The 20,772-nt window shown below is 31.2% G+C and overlaps 7 non-coding genes and 1 pseudogene across 7 annotated transcripts; 4 read left to right on the top strand and 4 right to left on the bottom strand.

Annotated features, from left to right (window-relative positions):
• Positions 1 to 540: 540 nt before the first annotated feature.
• On the top strand, positions 541 to 646 carry LOC148230494 (U6 spliceosomal RNA). The gene has a single exon (XR_015811248.1). It is a non-coding gene; the product is annotated as a U6 spliceosomal RNA (small nuclear RNA).
• Positions 647 to 698: 52 nt separating this feature from the next.
• LOC148230493 (5S ribosomal RNA) lies at positions 699 to 818 on the bottom strand. The gene has a single exon (XR_015811242.1). It is a non-coding gene; the product is annotated as a 5S ribosomal RNA (ribosomal RNA).
• A 598-nt stretch (positions 819 to 1,416) lies between these two features.
• LOC148230492 (5S ribosomal RNA) lies at positions 1,417 to 1,535 on the bottom strand. The gene has a single exon (XR_015811240.1). It is a non-coding gene; the product is annotated as a 5S ribosomal RNA (ribosomal RNA).
• A 752-nt stretch (positions 1,536 to 2,287) lies between these two features.
• On the top strand, positions 2,288 to 2,480 carry LOC148230491 (U2 spliceosomal RNA). Its single transcript, XR_015811246.1, has one exon. It is a non-coding gene; the product is annotated as a U2 spliceosomal RNA (small nuclear RNA).
• Positions 2,481 to 7,858: 5,378 nt separating this feature from the next.
• LOC148230490 (U2 spliceosomal RNA) lies at positions 7,859 to 8,051 on the bottom strand. The gene has a single exon (XR_015811247.1). It is a non-coding gene; the product is annotated as a U2 spliceosomal RNA (small nuclear RNA).
• A 415-nt stretch (positions 8,052 to 8,466) lies between these two features.
• Positions 8,467 to 8,585, top strand: LOC148230489 (5S ribosomal RNA). Its single transcript, XR_015811239.1, has one exon. It is a non-coding gene; the product is annotated as a 5S ribosomal RNA (ribosomal RNA).
• A 597-nt stretch (positions 8,586 to 9,182) lies between these two features.
• LOC148230488 (5S ribosomal RNA) lies at positions 9,183 to 9,300 on the top strand (annotated as a pseudogene).
• Positions 9,301 to 9,351: 51 nt separating this feature from the next.
• Positions 9,352 to 9,457, bottom strand: LOC148230487 (U6 spliceosomal RNA). Its single transcript, XR_015811244.1, has one exon. It is a non-coding gene; the product is annotated as a U6 spliceosomal RNA (small nuclear RNA).
• Positions 9,458 to 20,772: the final 11,315 nt, after the last annotated feature.

Below are 20,772 nucleotides of genomic sequence, written 5' to 3'. Positions count from 1 at the left end.
AAATATTTTTCATTTATTATTTTTGAACAAAAAGCAAAGTATTTTACGAAAATAAATAGATTCCCGGGTTGATGGTTTTTACCGGTAAAATAAACATAAATACTAATCGTCAGAAAGAAGTTCGTAATTTATTATTTCATACTAATTATAATACATACTATTTAGAACTTTTAATTATTTAATAATAAGTTTTAATAAAATAAACTTGTAGCAAAGAGTAATAATTTGTAAGGTAATAGATGGTAGCACGATCGGACGTCCAATTTCGCAAGCAGAATGCAAAACAAATAGATAGTTTAATATAAACTGATATAGGTATGTATTCATTTTAGGTAAATTATATTTTTATATAAATATATAGAGCCATCTTATGTAAACTATACAAATTAATATGATTTTAACAAGATATATTTTAATAATCACGGTATATAGTATTGTAACTTATGCGATAATAGGTGGCAGCACGATCGAACGTCCAATTTCGCAAGCAGAGTGCAAATTTAAACTAGGTATATATACCCAGTCCAGTACGTAACTTGTGTCCTGCTTCGGCAGGACATATACTAAAATTGGAACGATACAGAGAAGATTAGCATGGCCCCTGCGCAAGGATGACACGCAAAATCGTGAAGCGTTCCACATTTTTTTGACGTGTTTTTTCTTGAAGATTTAGAAAAAAAAACCAGGAAAAATGAAGTGGCCAACGACCACCCGGTGTTCCCAAGCGGTCACCCATCCAAGTACTGACCGGGCCCAATGTTGCTTAGCTTCGGTGATCGGACGAGAACCGGTGCATCCAGCATGGTATGGTTGTTGGCGAAGGAAATTCCTGGAGTTTGCAAATTCGCGTCTAAATTTATTTACAACGATTGATAATTAAAAAATATTATAACCTTTTTTCAAAATTTGATAAAGATTTATAATTAGTCCAGAAAAAAATAATAGCTAATTTAGACCGATGTGCTGCAAACCTTCAAAATTATATTAAAATTTGCTTGTACTCCCATCCTCGTTATAAAGAGCAGGCTTTGAAATTTCATACATTTTAACCGGAGTCGTAAAAATCGACAGACTTTTTAAATATGTTTTTTATAATCATAAATCATAACAGCAAAAGAGTAAAGAAAGCATGGCGACCTTTAAAGGTTATTATTTTTTAGTCTTCTTCAATAGCAATATCTACAGACAAATAATGCGAAACATGTCGAAGCAATACGCAGAAACTTTTAAAAGTATTTATAAGAGAAACAGCTTTAAATAGTGAATTTACGTGTCATAGAATCTTAACCGGTCTTTCGTGTGCCATTAAAATTTCAACAGTATGACTCTTATGACAATTATTTTTATTGGAATAAAAATATGATTTTAACTAAAATAGAAAAGTGCACAATTCAATAATATGCAAAAAAACAGTTGGGCCAACGACACCCGGTGTTCCCAAGCGGTCACCCATCCAAGTACTGACCGGGCCCAATGCTGCTTAACTTCGGTGATCGGACGAGAACCGGTGCATTCAGCGTGGTATGGTCGTTGGCGAGCGCCGAATCTTAATTTTGCTTGTCGTTGATCATTCCATGATCATTTTAATAAATTAAATCATCGAGTCAATATTATTTTTACATAATTCCACCTATTTATTATTATTTATTAGCTAACAAATATTTCTCATTAAAATAACTAAATAAACCATCTTGCGATTATGGCAAAAATGTAAATGTTTAAGCAACATACATGAAATTTAATTTTTATTATTATTTATTAATATTTTTGTTTTAAATATGTCTATAATTTATTTCGAATCATATACAATGCGTTTTTATCAGGGCTGTGGAGTCGGAGTCGGAGTCGGAGTTGGAGTCGCGGAGTCGTGGTGTTTTGGCCGGAGTTGGAGTCGGAGTCGGAGTCGTGAAAAATGAGCGACCCCGAACATTTTTTATATAAAATGCATTTTTTTAAATGATGAAATTTTAATTGCGTAATGATGAATGTGTATAGCGTATAATATATAAAACGCGTAGAAAAACATCAAAAATACCTGATAAAATTAAACTTTTCTGAGTCGGAGTCGGAGTGGAGTCGTGTTATTGGTAAATATCGGAATCGGAGTCGGAGTCGGAGTCGTGTTTTTTTTAAACGACTCCACAGCCCTGGTTTTTATTATGCGTTGATAAGAAAATAAATATTCAAAAGTTACATAACGATCAATAGATGGCAATACAGCTGTACGATACTCGCAAGCGTCGAGTACACTAGATGCTTTATAAGCCAAATAATAACCCTGTACCGCATCGCTTCTCGGCCTGTTGGCTAAGATCAAAGTGTAGTATCTGTTCTTATCAGCTTAATATCTGATAGTTCCCGCATTGCGGGACCAGTATATTAAACTGATTTTTGGAAAGTGACGGGATGTTCGGGGCTTGCTCCACTCCTGTCGCGGGTTGGCCCGGCATTGCAGTGCCGCCGGGATCGGCCCACTTAAATAAATCACAATAATTCGTAGTGCTAAGTTAGGCCAGTTCGCGTTCTTTGGTCAGCGTGTTTCAGACGCGTTCTCAACAACCACCGTCGCGGTAATTTCAAGTTTAGTAGGAGGTGGAGTCATGGTGTTTTGTCGGAGTCGTGCAAAATGAAATTCTCTATAAAATGCAACGCACGTAAAGGGTTAAAATCCTCAATTCTGATTTGAGAGCTTCTACGAATACATATTTAATAGAAGTAATGTTGTTTTATGAATAAATTCAAAAAAATAATTAATAAAGTTTGATCTTGTTTTATTTTTATGACTATAACATGAAAAATTTGCCTATTTGCAAAAATAGGAAAACAACCTGATAAAATTAAACTTTTTTAGGCAAACCCAATTTTGTAGCGTATGCGACGATAATAAAGAGTAGCGCGTTGATGTCACAAGCCGGTTGCTCTTTCCGGCAATCGCAGCCGAATTAATGCACAATAGGCCACTATGTAGTTTGTGTACTGAACTCATTACGTATTTTGATGGCAGTAAATGTTTTAAAAGAAAGTTTTGTATACCATGCGCCAATTTTTTCACAGACAAGTTCAGGTGCGCCATACAACTCAAGCACTTTTTTACCTTCTTATGTTCTCATTTAGGGTTGTAAAATAGAGATAGGAATAGGAAAAGCTTCGCTTATGGGAGGAAAAGGAATAACTCAATCACGGAATTCAATTAATTTATTTACGTCATTTCAAAAGACACACGTTTATTAGAGCACAAATCTACAGTAATCGGAAATAATCACATCGACGAGACGGTAATTGCTGTTCAAATTCGAATAAGTTATTCGCGACCTGGTTTTGCCTTTTATTAATTTCATTTATGAAAAGGCTTGTTCACCCCTGTATATTTTGAACATAACCAAAGGCTGAATAAAGGGCACTTAAGTTAAAAATATGAATATGGATTCAGTCTTGACGCCTATTTTAAAAGAATAAGTGGGCGCAAGGATGCAATGTGCCACTTGTGATCATCCAATGCGCCACGGGTTGGCCACCACTGCCTTAACCCTTTCCGCTCGTAAGGCGCGTGGGACTCACCAGCGCTTGGCTTTATATTACTCGTATGATGCGGTGCGTCAGGCGCACCATTTCAAATAATGAAATATAACGTCTTTTTGGGTATTTACTATGCATGTTTTTAATGGCGTTTTTGCAGTGTTGTGGACAGGAGTTTCAAGAAGCGTATCTTATCAAAAAATATCATTTTTACTCGAATCAAATTTTATTTTTACTTAAGTGTTTATCTCAATTCAACATTTCGGAAGTTATTTGAGACGTTAACTTCTGCCAAGAAAGTTTTAACTGGATCGATAATATTTGCAATTTGCATAAAATGGCAAATGTTTTAATGCAAAGTTGTGTATCAGATTGAGTTCTATAAAAAGTTTAAGAAAAGTGTTTATCTCAATTCAATATTTCGGAAGTTATTTGAGACGTTAAGAATTGCATAGGAAGTTTTAACTGGATCGATAAAATGGGTGCCGTTATACCAAAGGCACAATATTCACCTATAATTATCAAACAATAATTGGCGCGCTAATGCGCTGACCTAAATTAATAATTAATTAAATTTAATTATAAGAACTATTTTAAATATTTTAATAAAATAATGAATTAAAAATTAAATTTAATTTAATAAAAAATTTAATTTAATTCAATAAAAAATTTAAATAATTAATTTAGTTAAAAAAAATATTTAAATAATTGTAATAAATAATTAATTTAATAAAATAATAATTTAAATAATTTATTCAAGTTTATAATCAATTAACTTAATATTTAATTCAAAAATTTAATTTAACAAATGAATTTAATGTAATTATTTTAAATAATACATTTGGTTTAATAAATAAGTAAATAATTAATTAAATAGTAGAAAATTTTAAATCAAAACAATAAAATAAAAAAAAATTATAAAATAATTGCGTTCGTGAGTCTGCGGGCTTCCGAATTGTGCTTCCCTGTCTTGATGGGCCGGGCCGGGCCGGGCGAGTGTTCGGCGTGCGCGTGACACGGTTACAGCCATTTATATGATATTCTTTACTCTATGCTCACGACCGACTCACGCAGAAGTTTTAAAACGTTAAAGAACTTATTATATTATACTGCACGACACGTAATGTGACGCTGACATGCCAGTCGGCAATTTTTCTATTGTACCAAAAGAAATAAATATAATGTCACAACCCGTGGTCTGATCGTATCGAAACTGGTGACAAACTTTGAGCGCTGCTTTGTTAATTATTTGATTAAATTAGTTATTTAAGTTAAATATTGAATTATTATAAATTAAATATTTAAATTAATAATTAAATTAATTATTTAAAATAATTATTATATTAATTATTTACATTAATTATTAAATAAATTATTTATTAAATTAATTATTTGATTAAATTAAGTATTTAAAATGCGGATTACTTTCGCATCTCCCACAATAGGTAGTTACCCGTTTTGTACGATTTTTTGCATATTTTCGTCCATTAATTGTCACATTTAGTTTATAGCATCTAGCGCAAAAACGACGAACTTTAGCTGCTGGGCCATCTTTTTGTAGCATTTCGTGTCGTGTACTTCTTGGTGGTACTTGGTGGGATTTAGATGCCTGATTAAAATTTTAACAGGTCAAATGTAATAATAATTGCTGTCTAAATTCGACAATTGATATTTTCTTTTTCGTCACCTCCATATACAGCAATCTTGAATTTACAACCGCTGTATTCAATAGTAGTTCGATTGCAATTTTCCGGTACCATTTAACCGTTTTTCGTAAAGGGGTACAGTATGCAGCCATTTAATCCGATTAGTCTACTGACGATTTCCCTCTATTATATTCTTTTACCATTTTTGGCTTTTGTTTTATTATTCGTCTTCTAGTTTTTACGTCACAGTATTCATGTGTGTGTTCGGTGGAAAGAAGCATGATATCTATGGTATCTTTCCATTTTACTATATTAATTCCTCTTTTATTTTGTTTAGCAGCAATTTCTCCTTTTTTCAGTTGCACATTTGCGACATTTTTTGGGATACCTCTTCGATTGGATCGTAGAGTTCCCAATAAGTGTGAGCCTTCTGTTATTAATTTATTAGCTAGATCAATACTAGTATACCAGTTGTCTGTGCATATAGTATGACCTTTTTTAAATAACGGTTGACCTTTCCATCACTACATTTGTAGGTACAGAACCAACAACATTCAACTGTTTGCCTGTATATATTTTCAGGCTGTATGTATATCCCGAGGACGTACATAATTTGAATATCTTGATTCCATATTTGACCTTTTATGATTCATATATTGCCTGAAACCTATTCGTCCACGAAAAGGAACCAAACTTTCGTCGATGCAAACAGTTTCATGAGGGTTATAGTGTTTTTTAAAATTATTGTTCAACTCGTCAACCAGATTGGATATTTTCCACAGCCGGTTTTCTGAATCGGAAGTGTTATTGTCTGTGAAATGAAGCATTTTTAATAAGATCTCAAAGCGATTTCTACTTAATTTAATAAATTGTTTATGATTGATAAATTGATTTAAGTTAGATAAGAGTATGTTTTCCGGCTGAGGGATCAATCATCCATGATTATTATAATTCAATCGCGCGACTTCAGGTATATACGTATGTCTTCTCACCATACTTTAGGATACCAGTTGTATTCATAATCCACTTAAAAGGTTCAGACATTGAATGGAGAGCGAGCGTTAAATATCTGGGTATACACCTGGACTCCAGACTAAAATTCAATAAACATATAACTGAACTCCGGTCGAAAGGGCTCGGCGCCATTGCGGCTCTAAAATCAATATTTAATAGAAAAAGTGCGCTTACAATAAAAAATAAAATTCTAGTCTATAGACAATTAATCAGACCTGTTTTAACTTACGCTTGTTCAGTGTGGAGTAACGCGAGTAATAGTAATTTTAATAAACTTCAAGTAATCCAAAATAAAGCCATAAAAATAATTTATAATACACCGTTTTATACTAACCTTAAAAAACTCCACACCAAACATTTAATTCCTACCATTAAAGAATACTGTTATTATCAAACCGAAAAATACTATAAAAAAATCTCGCGAGACCACGCAAACCCACTAATTTCAAGAATCGGTGATTACGACAAAGCAAAACTTAAATTTAAATACAAACACAAAATGCCTAAGCACATATTGCTTTGATGCAGTTAAGCTCATCACAGTGTCATCAGTTTCAGGTCTACAGGGCTAGGTTTATTTACCTTTGTATGTGTTTTATTTTGTATATTGTGTATTTTGTATAATTTGTTCTTCTCATCTGCTTCATTCTTTTCCAAAATTTTTTTTTTTTGGATTTTTTTTTAAATTTGTAAAAGGTTTTATGTATTTTTCCTTTAATTTAGTATATTCTCGTATAATTTATTATTCTTTTTATGTTATTGTATAACTTAACAATTTGTAAACAATGTAAATGGTTATGAACCAGTATTGTGCATTTAATATATCTGTATGCTATTTTACCTATGTCTATTTAAGAAATAAACTTTTATAATAATAAAATAAAAGGTTCAGGCACCATAGTCAGCAACTGTTGATAGATTGATGAAAGGCCTAATATAGTTTTATCGTGCAGTAGTAAAACACTGGTAAATATTCGAGGGCGCCATGGTGGCCACTAATGGCGGACACTTATTCTACAGAGCCATGGTGGCCATGGGTGGCGGACACCCCCAATAACCTGCCAGCTACATCCAGTTTTGCATCTCGGATTACTTTTTCTAGGGCAATGTTGAACAGATTGCCCGCTAGAGCATCGCCCTGTCGTAGGCTGTTAAGTGTTCGCAAAGGTTTTGATAGATCATTTTGTACTCTCACTTGGCATTTGACGTTTCTCATTGTGTTTTATCAAGATTAGTTTTTTTGGTACACCCTACTGTGCTTTTCTTCGTTCGCAGGTAGATATATCTAAAACTGAGCGGCATGTCTTTGTTATTTGTGTATATTTAAGGTTAAAACATTGTTGGGTCCTTTAAATATTTTAAAATGGGTCGTCGCTCTATTGTGTTAATTTATTGTTATGAATTGTCAACCAATGGTACTTGAGAGAAGCAAAAAAAAATGTAATTTAGAGAAATGCAAGTTAGTAATTAGTTCTGATTTCTTCGTTTCTGGATTAGTTTATGCTCTACACATATAAATTTTAAAGATAATGTAACATTTTTATTGAGTTGGCGACATACCTAGTACAAGACTATTACGAGTGCAATGAGTTAAAATGTCGCGACGGTGGTTGGTAGAGAAACGCGACTTGACCAAAGAACGCGAACTGGCCTAACTTAGCACTACGAATTATTGTGATTTATATAAGTGGGCCGATCCCGGCGGCACTGCAATGCCGGGCCAACCCTCGGCAGGAGTGGAGCAAGCCCCGAACATCCCGTCACTTTCCAAAAATCAGTTTAATATACTGGTCCCGCAATGCGGGAACTATCAGATATTAAGCTGATAAGAACAGATACTACACTTTGATCTTAGCCAACAGGCCGAGAAGCGATGCGGTACAGGGTTATTATTTGGCTTATAAAGCATCTAGTGTACTCGACGCTTGCGAGTATCGTACAGCTGTATTGCCATCTATTGATCGTTATGTAACTTTTGAATATTTTTTTTTCTTATCAACGCATAATAAAAACGCATTGTATATGATTCGAAATAAATTATAGACATATTTAAAACAAAAATATTAATAAATAATAATAAAAATTAAATTTCATGTATGTTGCTTAAACATTTACATTTTTGCCATAATCGCAAGATGGTTTATTTAGTTATTTTAATGAGAAATATTTGTTAGCTAATAAATAATAATAAATAGGTGGAATTATGTAAAAATAATATTGACTCGATGATTTAATTTATTAAAATGATCATGGAATGATCAACGACAAGCAAAATTAAGATTCGGCGCTCGCCAACGACCATACCACGCTGAATGCACCGGTTCTCGTCCGATCACCGAAGTTAAGCAGCATTGGGCCCGGTCAGTACTTGGATGGGTGACCGCTTGGGAACACCGGGTGTCGTTGGCCCAACTGTTTTTTTGCATATTATTGAACTGTGCACTTTTCTATTTTAGTTAAAATCATATTTTTATTCCAATAAAAATAATTGTCATAAGAGTCATACTGTTGAAATTTTAATGGCACACGAAAGACCGGTTAAGATTCTATGACACGTAAATTCACTATTTAAAGCTGTTTCTCTTATAAATACTTTTAAAAGTTTCTGCGTATTGCTTCGACATGTTTCGCATTATTCGTCTGTAGATATTGCTATTGAAGAAGACTAAAAAATAATAACCTTTAAAGGTCGCCATGCTTTCTTTACTCTTTTGCTGTTATGATTTACGATTATAAAAAACATATTTAAAAGTCTGTTGATTTTTACGACTCCGGTTAAAATGTATGAAATTTCAAAGCCTGCTCTTTATAACGAGGATGGGAGTACAAGCAAATTTTAATATAATTTTGAAGGTTTGCAGCACGTCGGTCTAAATTAGCTATTATTTTTTTCTGGACTAATTATAAATCTTTATCAAATTTTGAAAAAAGGTTATAATATTTTTTAATTATCAATCGTTGTAAATAAATTTAGACGCGAATTTGCAAACTCCAAGAACTGCCTTCGCCAACAACCATACCATGCTGGATGCACCGGTTCTCGTCCGATCACCGAAGTAAAGCAACATTAGGCCCGGTCGTACTTGGATGGGTGACCGCTTGGGAACACCGGGTGTCGTTGGCCATTTCATTTTTCCTGTTTTTTTTTCTAAATCTTCAAGAAAAAACACGTCAAAAAAATGTGGAACGCTTCACGATTTTGCGTGTCATCCTTGCGCAGGGGCCATGCTAATCTTCTCTGTATCGTTCCAATTTTAGTATATGTCCTGCCGAAGCAGGACACAAGTTACGTACTGGACTGGGTATATATACCTAGTTTAAATTTGCACTCTGCTTGCGAAATTGGACGTTCGATCGTGCTGCCACCTATTATCGCATAAGTTACAATACTATATACCGTGATTATTAAAATATATCTTGTTAAAATCATATTAATTTGTATAGTTTACATAAGATGGCTCTATATATTTATATAAAAATATAATTTACCTAAAATGAATACATACCTATATCAGTTTATATTAAACTATCTATTTGTTTTGCATTCTGCTTGCGAAATTGGACGTCCGATCGTGCTACCATCTATTACCTTACAAATTATTACTCTTTGCTACAAGTTTATTTTATTAAAACTTGTTATTAAATAATTAAAAGTTCTAAATAGTATGTATTATAATTAGTATGAAATAATAAATTACGAACTTCTTTCTGACGATTAGTATTTATGTTTATTTTACCGGTAAAAACCATCAACCCGGGAATCTATTTATTTTCGTAAAATACTTTGCTTTTTGTTCAAAAATAATAAATGAAAAATATTTAGAATTTTTTTACTTTCTATATAAAGTGGCATCTCGCGTCTTCAGAGTATAGTATTATCACCCTTTATCGCTGTAAGGTATATTGAAAATATATAATGAAAAGGTGGAAAGATATTATTGATACCATCTAGCGAATGGATGAATTACTAAAAATATAATTTTAAAATAATACATATATCCGTTATTGTGATTGAAGTGTAATATATATTTTAATATTTTTTTTATGTTTATAACATACACTTTTTAGATTTTCTGTAAAATACAATGTTTTTGAAATGACAAAATTTTTAGTTTTTGTTCGATTGTCGTATGATATTTGGTACTTGTTAAATTTATAAAAAACAATCCATATTATGTTTTTGTCATATATACAGGATAAGTTATTACTAGTTGATTACTGCAGATACTTCCTATATTCAATTTATTTATATTATAAACAAAATATATTTAAGCATTGACAACTTATTTTTAATATAAATATTGGGCTCCATATTATCATGTAGCGACTTTATTAGTGAAAAATATATAATAATATAGAGCTAAAAATTCAGATTTAAAAAATAAGTAAAGTTATAATATATGTACATATATAAATAATATAGGAAGTGAAATCAACTACTAATTATACATATACAATTACTTATCTGTGTGACAAAAACATAATATTAATATTACCTGAAATTTACCTACTTACCTGAAAGCAATTTTCTTACTTGCTTACCTGAAAGCAATTTTCTAATATTAATTGAAAACTTTTAACATGATCTTCCAAAACACCCTCGTTTTTAGAACAATTAAATCAATTATCATTTCAAGTCTCAAAAAGTGACATGTGAGTTTTAAACGCTGATATCACAATGTTTCTTTTTCTTTTCACTATAAAGGCCAGATTTGTTTGAGATTCTACCAGTCGTTAGGACAAGTCGAAGTTAATCATATCGAAAACTAGTCGAGAGATTCGTTCGATAGTGCATTCAACCCGCCAAGCTTTAGCATAATCATAAATGCAATGCAAATATTTTTTATTGTACGATTATATTCACAACTTGTATAATTTGAAAGACCTTGAGGTTTTTTAACAGCATCTAAAAGAAGATTTCTTGGTCTTGTTATTTGTATGATTTAGGTAGTATATTGACCACTTTCTTTACGCCATATGAAGGGCTAAGAGTATCTGTGCCACGTTCGTTTTTCTCAAGACCTTCGTAGGCATAGTAGGACAAAAGTTTTTTTTCTGGCCCACGCCACAAGCGATAGTGTGTCGTGATGGAAGAATGACAGTCATCCGAAATAGTAGGAGACAAGGTGAATGCTCTCGGTCGACCCGGAAAACCAAAAGTGGATTAAAAGCTGCGCCGAAGAGAGTGCGGCAGTGAACGCCACGGGGGCAATGAACACTGAAAACGAAACCGATGCGCTACGACGCCCCGGCTACGAGAGAACCGTAGCCGCGTAGCAAACTGACCTAGCAAAGCGAGGGATGTTGCCCCAGGACAGGAACAGGACTCGAATCCTGCGATGTTGATACGGCCCACTTTTAAACACATATCCACAGATGTGGCATGTTTTTTGCGGAATTATTTAGCTACAATTAGAATTTATCTTTAATTATTATACACAGCTCAAAAGAAAATCGTAACGAATCTATTTTTTATATAATAACCAATTATTTTCGTTTCATATATACATATATATTATATATAAAATAATGTTTTTTTCTATATTTACAGTAAGGTAATAAAATATGTTCATGAAAATATATAGATAATATATAGGGACTGCAGATTTCAAAGAGCATCTATAGAGTGCGGCCCTTTACAGAGAATTATATAAAAGCCTGCGCCATTTGGTCATCAATAGGGCGCGTCGCCGAGGATCTGCGCTCCCGGCTCCATGGCTTGAAGTTTGTTTTTTATCAATGTAATTTTATTTTAATAAGAGTGTTTCAAATAAAAATTATTGAAATGATATATTTTTATAAAAATATATCTACATATAATTTTGCGACTAAAGAACCCCGCAATCGTTCAAAATGTATACACAGATAATTATTTACATGGGCGTGCAAATTCCGTCGTACATTTCGTTTTAGAAGTTTGGGAACCGCCCATCGGGCACGAATCCGACCCGACCTTTTACTGAAACAGTTATGAGTGAATTAATGATAAACGTGGTATATTTGCCGCATACATGATTTATTTAAATATTATATTGTATACAGACGATTGTGAGTGTCACTTCAATTACGAGCCATAGTCGAATGCCCACATATTTCTTATGTATTTTTTTCGCCCAAGAGACGTCTCTATATATGAAAATGATGAAACCAAAACTGATACAAGTTCATCGGAGTTCGATGACTCCGTGCTGAGGCGAAATGTATGCAACATTTAAAATTGCTAAGTGAAAATAAAAAAATGTAAGTATGTATATATAAAACGAGCCAAGCGAGGCCGAAGCAAGCTAAATCACTTGCCATTACCAAATACAGTTATATCTTCGAATGGAGAGTGTATGTACACTGTACAGAATGATGGTGCAAATTACTGACAGAATCGATTATTATTTATATTATAATGTATGCATTCGAAAAGTGAACATTCTGTAATGTGTTTGGAATAGAATTAATATATTAATGCGTGATATTTTATTTTTATAATTATAATTACGTAAAAATAGTCTTTATTATGTAATAGTTCAATTTTAAGATTATTGTGTGGGTGATACGTTATAATTAATGTTCTCGAATATTGAATAAAAATAAATTAAGTATTCGAATATATTCGTAATTTTTTATCGGTTTTTAGTGCAAAAAATCAATTAATTTCCTGTAAAAAATATGTTTAAATCAAATATCTTTTAATTCAATGTTAGATTTTTGACAGATAATTGTATGATTACATTTTTTTATGGAAAATTTTTGTATTTTCAGGGTATGATATTTACATAAAATAATGAGATGCGGTGAATTTTATTTTAACTCAAATACGATTACGAAGTGTCTCATTATTTTATTTTTATTTTAACAAATGACACACATGCTCATGGCAAAATTTAGGGTAGGCAAATGTACCCCTAAATGACGACCCTGTGTGTCAAAATGAATAAATACGAAAATTCATCATGTACTTGTGCAATAACAAAATTTGAGAAAATATGATGCACGAGTTCCAAGATCCATAATGATAAAGAATGAACCATTCCTATCGTGGGTTTTTACCGAAAGTGCACTTTCGCTAATGGCCAATTTTAGGAAGTCATATTGCATCTCAGCAATTTTACATGTTTCAATTCTACGTGTTTTCAAATCACACATTTATTTTTCAATTAAATAGTTTGTGAAAAACAAAATTAGCCAAGAAATTTAATTTTATTGTAATTTATGTTGTATATAATTTTTTAAACAAATTTGATGTACATACACATAGATCGGTATCGTTTCATCATCTGTTTTGTGCGTAATTGCATGTAAATTAAATCACCAGAATTAATATAAGCTGCAACATTTTATCGAATTTATTGTATATACTATGCTAATAATGTTTTGAACGAATTTTATATACATAAAGATCTGATCCTTATTGGCGTTTGTTTTGTGCGGATTTTCATATAAATTAAATAACTAGAAATAAATTAACCACGATCGAATTATTGAACTTGAACGTCTTGAAATAACAAATAAAAATAATGCATGACTTCACAAAAATTGCGACGCGCACCTGTTTTTGAGATAAGTGTGAAACGATAATAAAAGGTGCGTCTTTCCAATATTTTTGTATTTTACAACGAACGAATTCTGCGAATTCGGTCATAGTAAACACGCCATAAACATTATTTTTACAAATGTTTTGCGAAAGCATTTAAAACCATTTTTTTGTTGAGATGGAGCATCTCATTGTCTCGCATTTCGAAACAAAATAAAGACGCATAGAGGATAATGAACTTTATAGCGGCACTAGTCACTCGGGTATATTAGGAAATAAATAAAATTTAAAAAAAATATTTTTTTTTAATTTTTTTGAGATAGTATAAACGAATATTCGATCAATTATTCAAATATTTGTACTCCTACATCTCAAGTCGGTATTAATTTTAAGATCGATAAAATATATATATTTAGAATAGGATGGCCTAAAAATTGAATGAACTTTTAAATGTAAAAAATATTAAAATAAAAACCAATTCAATTTTTTTATTATTATAAATATATAATATAATATAATATATTATACTAACGAATTTTATCTATACCTCTTCTAAAAACTGTAGGTCATTTTTAATTTAAAAAAAAAAAAAATTTAAAATGGTTTCAATTTTTTGTGATATTACTTATCATATATCTTGTTAATAATTTTATTGTATCTATGGAATCAGGAACTCAATGAGGTGTCAAAAAAAAATGTAATTATTTTTTTTAAAAGTCCTTTACCTGAAGTATAAAAAGGGAATGACAGCAAATATATTTTAAAGTTTTTATTTTAGAGATATCAGTAATTAATTTCCCTCTTTAAATAAAATGGGAATTGATATAATGTTCTTACCAAGAATTATATTTCAAAATATTTCTTATTACCTTGCTTAGTTTGTACAAATATTTCACAACGTCTCAGAAATTATTCAGGAGAAATAAGATCTAACAACCTTGGGGAACAAAGGTTCACTGCGTATCGCGAGATTACTTTTTTACTATTTTTTTCTTATAATAATCTTTTAGCATAACTCTATTTGAAAGGTATTTTGAATTCAAGTTGTTTATTTAAAGTCGATTTGTCAACAAGACAATTATTGTCGTTTCTGAGATCTGTTGAATATTAAACAATTTTAATTTAAATTAAACTTTATCACAATTTACATATAGTTCACCGGTTATGAGCTTTGTGATATTCTTTTTATTTTAATATTATTTTAATTTTACTATAAATCTCCTTATTTTTGAGACTTGTACTAAAAATATTTAATACATCTAAATAAACCAGCACGAAATCGACCTGGCACGAAAACACTGACACGTGTACTCTCGTTCGGTTCAACATAATGTTTTCGTTACTATTTATATCGAAATGCGCAAATTTTCATATTGCATATCGTATTATCATAATGTGTCAGAATTTTCATTGTATAGCGACACTAGCTTGTATTATATAATACATTTCAAGGAAACCGAGCTTAGGAGAGCATCGATCGCTGCGTTTAGACTGCAGCATCCGAGGTCCATTACGAACATAATATGGCGACAATTATAATTTTTTTACGCCTCCTTCTTGTACCTCCTTTTGCGGCTGCTGCGCAGTATTTGTTCTGTCATCCTCCCACTAATACGTTTTTTTATTATTATTTTCGTCGTTGTTACCATCTTTTGTCACACTGATGAGTTCTGGCCGCGCTATAATGGCCTCTCGCAGACTTTGTCCGTCAAATGCGAATTTCAAATGCAAATTTTACAACGAGACGGAATTAGATTGAGAAGCGTCGGAAAAAAGAGGAAGTTAATTTAATTTTTGCGAATGCAAGTGATGTAGAAAATTGGCGTTTTATGAGAATCAGTGCTATTCTAGAAGTATCTGCATTAATAGTTTAATCAAAGTTATTTAGGTTATATTATTTATTCATTTTTAGCTACAATCAAATTTATTATACAATTTAATTTATTAAAGCTAATTCGAAACACTATTTTTAAATTTGCTTATACAATTTAACCTTAAAATATATTTTGGTTTAGTACTGATCTTATTACTATTTTAAAGCTAAAAAGAGTATGGTTACTTAATAATAGAAATAAGGTAGAATTAGTGTATTATATATACTGTTCTTATAATCAATATACAACATGAAGGATTTTAGATTTGTAGAAGCAGACGCAATTCAAGCCATTTTATTTGAACAGAATTCTTTATTAATTACAATTTTAAAATTAAATTATAATCAATATATTATATAAAAAGAAAGCACGGTTTAAATAGAGAATAAAAAATCGTCACTAAAGAAATGGTTTACGGAGCACATTATCCAGGGGCTCAGGCTCTCGTCGATGCGCTATATAAGGGCTGTTGGTTGGTGGGGCGCAATGATAAGATCGTTTTCAGGAGAAAAACAGTAGCGAAGTGACTTCAGGTTGACACTAAAAAGAGGGCCTCATTCCGTGGAGCAAGCTCTGTTGGGGGCTCTTTCCGGAGGATATCATAAATGTGGCCGAAAACTCCTAACTCCGAGGGTCTTGGATTTCTTGATAAATTTAAAAAATAATCAAGTCTTCAATCATAAAATATATTTTAAGAACTCCCTCGTTAATATAGATTTATTTTCTCAAAATTTAATATACTTTAAAAGTATTATTCATACTTTAGTTTCATGTGATATTTTCGAATATAAAACCATTTTACAGATAGTTTGCTGGAGAAATTCAGGTGCTAAAGTTCTGTATGAAATGAATTGTTTTTAACAAAATTTTATATATACCAGAACGATGTAAAATTGCTAATACTGATGATATTAATAACATTGATGAACAATCTATCAAATAATCTGATATTAAAAATTTAAATAAAAGAGATTGTACAACTTCTTTCTTCGATTAGAAGTCGGGGGTTTTGTTTTCATTCGCGTGATAGCTTAACCCTCACGAACTATCAGGCTTAAAAATCTGATTTATTTCGTCTTTCTAAATATTTAACAATAATTAAGCTTACCCAGGCTCGCCGAGTGGGGGGAGGAGAAGGGGAAAATTCCTGAGGCTCGTTCTCCTTGAGGGGCCCAATTCTGGAAAAAATCATAATAAAATTATATTTATAAAAAATATAAAATAATGAATCTAAGATAAACTACAATTGTTTGAGCTGTACCTATAAACTGATATATTTCAGGTATGAGTTCCTTTAGCCCTTTTTGTATAAATATTATACAAAAAATAAAAAGAATGGAACATTGTCTTCATAAGCACTTATTCATGATTTTTAACATATATTTTTTGAACCTATATACTGTTCTAAAATAATTAAAACATTAAAATGTACTTCAATCATTTTTTTAGTTCACACTAATTTACTTTTATCGCGTCTCATTTTCATAGTAATACATTTTTGTGTGCAAATTTTATACGCCATTAAGTTTTACACACACAAAAATCTCCCGTAGCGGTCCTCTTTTCTTCTCCGAGTTTTCCTCACGGTTTCGTCGTTAATTATGAGAAAATCTAGCTTTTACGTTTTCCTTTCGAGCAACGTGCGAACTTCCGCCGATTCTAAGATTCGAACCCGTTAACTGTCGGCGTCTAGTTCAACACAATCGTTAACCGGTGGCAATGACCCGAGCCCTAACTGGATCATCACACTTTGGCCTGAAATTTATGCCCTCTGGCTGACACACATTTCAGCATAAATTATCCGGCAAACATCGGCGCCGGATTAAATTCACTTTTATTATTAATATTTATGATGACTGACGATGAAATTGAAAAAGAGTGGAAAGCCAAAGCTGTGCGATATGCCCTCGTGAGAGGTCATGTTTACCATAAAAACTGAATAAAACATATTTTTGGTAAAACTTACTGGACGTAGTACCTTTCTGTATAAATATTATTATTTATTTATCGCTCAGTTAATGTTTTTTAATTATTCCAAAATCTAATGATTCATTTTATAAAATATATTATTTAAGTAATAAAAATAAATATATTTATAAAATATTTACATCTTGTTTTATCTGTCGATTGACTACTATGCGGTACAATGACAGAAACTTTGTGAAATAAATCTTTAATGAAACATTTGAAAGTAGTCCATCAACACATAATAAGTATTAGTTAAATATGCATATCGTGCCATCATTAAATAATGATATAATTCTAAAATACTTTATTTAGTGTTATGATTATGGTTGGATAACTCAAATAGTGTTTAATAAAAAGTACTTAATTCAGTAGCTTACAATAAATATCTATCTGAAATAAATAAATATTTTTATAACTTTAGCTTTTTCCGTATTTTTAAAACAAACTATATATTTAAACGCTTTTTCTGTAATGCGGTATTTTTTGGGTTACTACTGTGTTTTAATAAATCGATGTTTCTTCCGCAGATCTTTCATTTAGTATAACAAAGTGCAAAATATATAATATTGCATCGGCTCAATTTCCACCCGTCACCATCCGTACGCAAAACTGGTGACCCCGACGTGATTATTCACACAATGGAATCAGATCAAATCGGCCCCTACAAATTTATGCACAAATTCGCCATCTAACTCTTGAATACGAATAGATAATATAACTTCTAATAGTCTAGGTGAGGGTCGGACTACACGGTGCGATTTTCCCCGATAGCGCCTCATTACGTATCCCTACGTATCTTAACGTATCTCGATAAATCCTCGCATGTCGATGTTAATCATTGGTAAATCCGCTCCGGCGAGAATGTTAAAAATGTTGCTATTCACTTCGCAATATTGAGTGTACGTGTCTGCCAGTGTAAGTGGCAAGAACCAGTACAACAACGTTCGCCGGAACATTTGTTACCTTACGGTTTATTTCGTTTTCGTTACGACATTTCTCTCGCTATACCGTTACGCTCGCTTTGGTCGCAAACTATTTTTTTTAATTTGATTTTAAAAATAAATAAAAAATATGTAAAATAAAGGTATAATAAATAAATAATAGGCATAATATGTAAAATCAAAATAATTGTAAAAATATCAAGTAATAAAATGTAAAATATTATCTAAGATGCTTAAGTGTATATTTTTTAATAATAAAATCAAAATAAAAAGGTGTCTGATTTTTAACATGAGCTTTTCTTTGTTATCATACCCATGGGTGCTTGCTTGATGGCAAACTTTCATGCGGTTGCCGCAGCCTACATCCGTTTCTACAAACAACAAACTGTGGGTATTCTATGAACTAAAATATTCGAAATGTTTAATTTATATTATTACCCTTCACATAGTAGTGTTTATTAAACAACAATAATATGTACAGTATTTTTTTAAATTATGTTACTGAGGTGTTAATAAATACAAAAAAAAAAAATAACAATATACATATATGAATATATAATATGTATACATTGACCATTGGTATAAGTTGGAGACTTATAGCTGAAATACCTGGGTTCGAATCCCATATTAACCCTAGTGTTTTTCAATCTCTATAATGTCTAAGAGATTATAATGATGAAATACATTAAATACATGACCTTCGGGTCAGGGGACTTATTTTTGGTAAGACAAAATTTATCGCTATTGTTATTATTTCAAATTAAGATATATCAAGTCTTTATGGGTGTGTCCGTAGGCTGCAAGTATCTCCAATGCGTACTTACTTTGGATTCCGGACGTCGAGCTGAACCAGTGCGAAGAGAGAAGCGGCCGCTTCTGTGATCTTCGCTGGTCTGAATTTGAGTCGGCCTAATCTTTGTTAAAGTCTAAGTTGGAGAGCTCTTGAAGATCTAATGCCTTACTTATGCAGCAAACTTTGCAACTTAAGCTGTTAAGATGTTAATTACGGTGGTGTCCAATTTTAATGAACAAATAAAGACGGTTTAAACGCTTTATTACAATCCGAATTTGCCTTTTTATGCTTCAATAGGACGAGTTAATCCTTCAAATTGTATAATTCGGACCGATCATCACATATTAAGAGCTTATAGACCATATTTTCCTATTCTTACGTATAAATATCGTGATGAATAGTTTACATAAAATTGAGCTAGATCGTTTATAGTGGCATTTATTAATTGTTAGGTGTACTAATACTTTTCAATAAATAAAATAGATGTCACTGCTTTAGAGTATTTGTCTCACTACGCCTAAATAAATATAAATCGAATAATTTTAACTACGGTAATTTTTTACCCTAATGTGCCAAAAAACAGCTCTAAAAGCAAATTCAAGACAATATAAGGTGTTTTTAATTATAATTTTATTATTTTTTTTACAAAAATTTAATCAGAAATAAATGTACCTCCAAATTAATACACAAAAATAAGTGAAATAGCAATAGAAATAATGTTTCAGTAAAATTTAAACTAATTAAGAAGCGTGTAAAAAGAATATCATTTAAAGATAATTAATTTTTATGCGCTAGTGTTCGATTGCAATTTTAATACAACTACTGTATATATGTCAACAATCAGCTACGTATGAGGTTTGCAGTATTTGATAAAATACATTACAATTTTATAACCATTTTGTATGTAATTTAAAAAACGCAACCAATAAAATAAGCAAAGAACCATTGTTTGTTACAATTTTTTTTTTTAAATAAAATTTGAATATATATTATATTATATTATATCAACTAATTAAACCTCAAATAAGTATTTAAATAAAATAAATATTTATAAATATAATATATTAAATAATACGCAATATGAGTAAATCATTTATTAAAATTTTAGTTTATGAAGAGAAATCAAACCTTCGCTAAAAATTTGCTCACTACATTTTCCTTAAAGAAAATAACATTAATAAAACTTCAAAAAAATTATAGCTGCGCGGCTAAAAAAAATAGTTATTATAAAATAATTAAGTTACGTATCTCGAATGTTTTTATGAAATATGGTAATTTAAAGAAAAAAATCGTGATGCTCGGCAAAATGGACTTTGCACTCAACTATACATTTGCTGCCAATAAGTATCAAAAGTTAACAACTTATGTTCACATTATTAATATTTTAATTTTAATAATATAATTTACCTGAAACATAATTAACCTGATGCGTAATGTTCAACCTTTATTTTTGTAGAAGAAATTTAATTTAAAAAATAATAATATGGTTACGAAA

Source organism: Plectrocnemia conspersa, unplaced genomic scaffold (genome assembly GCF_051122295.1).
Source record: "Plectrocnemia conspersa isolate PC_06_02 unplaced genomic scaffold, ASM5112229v1 ptg000010l, whole genome shotgun sequence".
In the NCBI taxonomy this organism is placed as follows: domain Eukaryota; kingdom Metazoa; phylum Arthropoda; class Insecta; order Trichoptera; family Polycentropodidae; genus Plectrocnemia; species Plectrocnemia conspersa.
The sequence above is the reverse complement of the archived record's forward strand: the minus strand, read 5'-3'. Positions and strand labels throughout refer to the sequence as shown.